Source organism: Triticum aestivum, chromosome 2D (assembly GCF_018294505.1).
Source record: "Triticum aestivum cultivar Chinese Spring chromosome 2D, IWGSC CS RefSeq v2.1, whole genome shotgun sequence".
Taxonomy (NCBI): Eukaryota; Viridiplantae; Streptophyta; class Magnoliopsida; order Poales; family Poaceae; genus Triticum; species Triticum aestivum.
Window position 1 is genome coordinate 66374983 of NC_057799.1, and position 5254 is coordinate 66380236.

General features: G+C 42.3%; 1 pseudogene; it reads right to left on the bottom strand.

Annotated features, from left to right (window-relative positions):
• Positions 1-3587: 3587 nt before the first annotated feature.
• LOC123048738 (flowering-promoting factor 1-like protein 5) lies at positions 3588-4094 on the bottom strand (annotated as a pseudogene).
• Positions 4095-5254: the final 1160 nt, after the last annotated feature.

Consider the following 5254-nt stretch of genomic DNA (forward strand, 5'->3'; position numbering starts at 1 on the left):
TCCCTGACCCGTACGCTCCAGTTGCACTGTTGTTGCAAATTTTTCTTTGAGATGTGATGGTGGGCTATTTCTTTGCAATCAGAAGTATGATGCTGCATGCTAGGGAGTACGTCCAGAATGTTATAAAGGGTCCGCTGAGAGATGAGTCCATAAAGTGTGAGTTGGAGATGTGATATTCTTGATGGTCAATGAGCCACGAGTGTCTATGTCTTAAAAAACCTTGCGTTTCGGGTATTCTAGATCTTTCAAAGAACGGTAAGCAACACAGTCGCCAAGTAGTGCCGTCGAGAAGGAGGTATTGGCTGAGTAGAGGATGATGTGGTTGCTCCTCTCACACATGATCACATTGTTGACATACGCTATTGGGAGCAATGTGCTTGCGAAGCATGTTGGCTTTCCAGCTGATCGTGTCCTAGTGTGGCAACCAATCAAATATCTTGACCTTTTCTTCCCGACAACAGGAGCTCTGTCTATTATTCATTAAGAAGTATAATTGGACACTTTGTAAGGAAACCAGGCCGAAAACCGAGCAAAGACATGTGCAACCACTAGTAGAAAACGGAGCTTTATCACCGGTTCGTAAGGGCCTTTAGTGCCGGTTCTGCAACCGACACTAAAGAGTGGAGACTAAAGCCCCCGCCCCCCTTAGTACCGGTTCGGCACGAACCGCCACTAAAGGCCCACCACGTGGCGTGAGCTCGCATCGTGGTATGGGGGACCTTTAGCACCGGTTGGTGTACTAAAGGTTTTTTTTTTGAATTTTTTTTTTGAATTTTTTGGAAAAAAAATTGAATTTTTTTTTGATTTTCAATTTTCTGAATTATTTGATGATTCAGTCTCTAATCACTCCTCTTAACTACTCAAGTATGGATCACTCATTCCAAATCGTCTAACTTCCCGGTCGGTCACCCATCCTCTCACTCCCCCAGCCTGAGCATGCTTAACTTCGGAGTTCTATTCCCTCTACTTTCCAAGTCTGCACTTGTTGTTTTCCTGACAAATGTAAGCTGTCAATCCTATTAACCCTCAGCAGTTTAGCATTAGGTCACACGTTTCACCGTTTGAGTTTGAAAGTATTATTCTAAAAAATAGTAATTATTTAGTAACACTAATATTTCTTGAATAAGTTTGACCACAGTTTGACCATAGTTTGACCAGATTTGACCTAAATTCAAAAAATTGAAATAATTATTTAGCAACACTAATATTCTTGAATAATTATGTAGTAACATTAATACTTCTTGAATAAGTAGTTTGACCAGATTTAACCAAAAAAACTGAAATTTGAGCATATCTTTTTTTCCTTTTGGAATTTGAGGATTCTAAAAAATTGCAAACAGGCCACAGGCCGTCAAAATCGGATGCGGATTTTCGTGCTGAATTTTTTGATATATTATACGTTTTTTCTAACATCGTATGCAAAAGTTATAGCCGTTTTACATTTTTCCCTACACTTTCTGCAAAACATGTCCAAATTGAAGTTTTCAAATTTTCCTAACTAGTAGATGTAGTAATATAACTACCTCTCGAACGATTTTATTTTTTGAAGTTTTTATCATTTTCTTTTGATTTTTTTCAAAACTGACCCTATAGTCCCGGTTTGTGTCTCCAACCGGGACTATAGGTCAGACCCCTTCAGTACCGGTTCATGGCACGAACCGGTACTAAAGGTTAGCCCTTTAGTACCGGTTTGTGCCACGGACCGGTACTAAAGGTGATCGTGGGGCCCCGGCCTGACGCCAGCTTGCCACCACCCCTTTAGTACTGGTTCATGGCACGAACCGATACTAAAGGTTCAACACGAACCGGCATTAATGCATAGCCGTTCGAACCGGCACTAATGGTATCATTAGTACCGGGCCAAAATCAAATCGGGAATAATGTGTCTCACATTAGGTCCTTTTTCTACTAGTGAACGCGGCAACGCTACCTAGCTCAACTAGGTTTGCAGTGCCACCGAACTATACAAGAACATCGACAAGGAGCAAAACAGCCATCGAAACCATGGCGCCAGAAAGAGAGGCCAAAACCGAAGGGGAGCGGGTATGGCATTTTGAGCTCCGTAGAGGACAATAAGCTGCATCACCCCAAAACTTCGCAACTCGCGCGTTGGCCACAATCGAAGATATCGACCCAACATGCAATACATATGCCATCTTGTGCGCCACCTGAGAGCCAACTCTCCAAAGACGACGCCTCCAATGAGGGGACAATGCCGAAAACGGCGTCATCGTCTACCTCTGTATTTAATGTCTACCTAATGTCTATTATCAAGTTTCCCAAATGGGCTATTCAAGCTATTACTTCACAGAGGGCACATTTCTTTTTGGGGGATTTGGGGAATATCCATATAAACATCACCTGGCAGCTTGGGGGCTTGTTCCCCAGAAAAATGATTTTGGGGAATTAGGGATTCCCAATTTAAGAGAATTCAACATGTCTCTGTAGGCATCTTGGGCCAAAACATATTTTGTTGGGGGTGACAAAAACTGGTCGATCTTTGTGAATCATAAATACAACACTTGTAGACCTATGGTCAAAAATGAATGTTGGGTCTCCTTTCTGGAAAGGAGTGACTTGCTGGTGTTTGACCTTTTTATAAATGAGTGCTGCGGATGGTACAGAATTTAGTTTCGGGCATGATACTTGGGCTGGGGATTGTTCCTTGAAAACTCAGTTTTGGGATGTGTATGAAAATTTTCAACAACGGAATTGCTCTGTTTGTCAAGTTTAGGATGGTCAAGTGCTCAAACTTTCTTTTAGAATATGTGGGAAACCTAGTTTCTTGGGAAAGTGGAACGAAACTTTTTGGACATTCTATCCTCTTTTATTCCCAATTCCATGGTTGATCGACCTGTTTGGAAATAAGCTCTGGGATCTAGTCCACTCGTTTTTTGGACTAATTTTCGAGGAGTCTCTATTCCTTTTTGGGAGAAGTTTTGGAAAATTACAGTCCCTCCTAGGTTTCTAGTTTATGGGTGGCTGGCCTTTAACAACAAAATCTTGACTAGTGAAAAGACAGCATGGATGACTTAATTTGTCTCTTTTGCAGTGAATTGGAATCAGTGCATCATTTGTTCTTCGTTTGCATTGTTGCAAAAGAACTTTGAAAGTGTACCGCAGAAATCTTTAAGTTCGACCTTCCTCATGATATGACTGAACATCTACTTTCTGGTACAAAAATAATAAGAACTCTGGAGTTAATATGGCTTGCATTGCTACCTTGTGGAGCTTGTGGACAATGCGTAACGATGTTCGTTTTATGGCCTTGGTTTCGAAAGATGTCAGGGCATTCATGGGAAGAGTAAGCGTGATGCTTCAGCAACGGAGAATCATGTGCGCCAATTCCCAGTCAGTGTTGACGATGGAGTGCTTGCTGCACCTAGATCGTCCAAGAGGAGAGCACCTTTCGAACAAAATATTAATTTCGGCAGGGGTCCAAATTTCCGAATCAGCGATTGTAAACCCCGGTACTCACATACGTATATTTTGCACCGTTACGTGCACACAGGTTACATGTTCCGCCAAAGATATGTACATACATACTTCGTCACACACAGACAGTACAACACTTGCATAACCTCACACGCTCGCGCACTTATTTGTATATGACGTCTATACATATATTCGTGGCACGGAGCCACGAATTTATCCGGCTAGAATAGGAAGAATATTACCGACCAAGATGGCTAACTAGAGGTCGACGACCTTGAAGTGGTCGCGGTTCTTGACGACAACGTCATACATATGGTGGAGCGGAGCCTGGAGAAGTCCCGGGGAAGGGAGATGAGGTCGCCGCCGCCGTGCTTGTGGAGCTGCACGATGGCACGGTCCTCGTAGTAGCGCTCCCACCCCAGCGACCCCAGCCGCAACTCCAGCGCCTCCAGCGACCGCATCGTCTCGTTCGCCGGCACGCACACCAGCGCCTTCCGGCTCTTCGCCTCCTGCTCCAGCTCCATCACCCCGTTCTTGAACACCCACACGCCCCCCGCCGCCATCTTTCTTCTTCTTCCTACTCCTCCTTACTAGCTAGCTACCTTCTATCGATCGGTCTTTCTAGTGTTGTACTACGGTATTCGATACTACTTGCTGCAGGCTGGTTATCCGATGTTGCTAGTGGTGTCCGGATGGTGTGTTTATATAGGCGATGAAAAGCAATGCTTGTTCAAGAGTGCACTGAGAGGATGCGATGAAAAGCGATGCATAGATCGATAGGGACTTGTTTCTTATGTAGTGGTGTAATTCCTTCATGTTTCGTTATTCGACGACAACAACGTACATTTGTTCTTCCTGCTCGGTACACCGTATGTACTTAGGCCCTGTTTGGAGGTACTCCGCTCCGCAGCTCCACTCTCGGAGCAGGCGGAGTCGTAGTTGAAATTCGTGGAGCGCTTGTTTACCAGCTCCGCAGCTCTCCAGGATTTCTAGTAGCTGGGGGATTCCGAACAGCCCCTTATTTCCAAGTTCCAAGGCAATCAATCTGCTCGAGACATGCGTGATTAGTATTGTTCTCCTCAACTATTCTTAGATTACACGTAACTAACCAAGGGCTTCCTCCGTCCGGCCTCACTAGTCTCACTCCAATCTTGAGCTTAAAGTGGGCTAGAAGTTTGAATAAGAAAATCTTAGTTATAAGCCAACAACAAAGTCTATTGCTTGTACTAACTCAGCAACAAGTAATATGGATTCTAGGGAGTACTATTAGATTCATATTTTTTTAATTTTTATTAGATTCATATTTGAAAGAATATTCTAATAAGATCTTTGTTCTGATCCAATTATGTTGTTGAGACAACTGAAAATTGTGCTTACTTGTTCTGGAAACATTTATGTTTGATTTGTGAAATCCTTAGGTTTAGACATACTGCCACCGTTCCATAACATAAGGTGTATTGATTTTCGTGCAAGTCAACTGTTTGAATGTTTGATCAAGATTATAGAATAAAATATCAACATATGCAATACCTAATAGTTAAAATATGGAACTACTTTTCATGTTGGGTCAAATGATATAAATTTGGTATTATGGATATTGATATAGTTTCCTAAAAACTTGATCTAACATGCATATGTTTAACTTTTTGAAAAAACAGATACACCTTATATTAAGGAATGGAGGGAGTACGTTTTATGATTGTTTGAGTGAGAGCGTGGAGATTCCCCAAAATCATGCTAAGAATATATACTAGGATTTTTAGAAGATGTCATTCATTTGATGAGAAATAAAAGGGAATATCAAGAATTCATGTGGTTG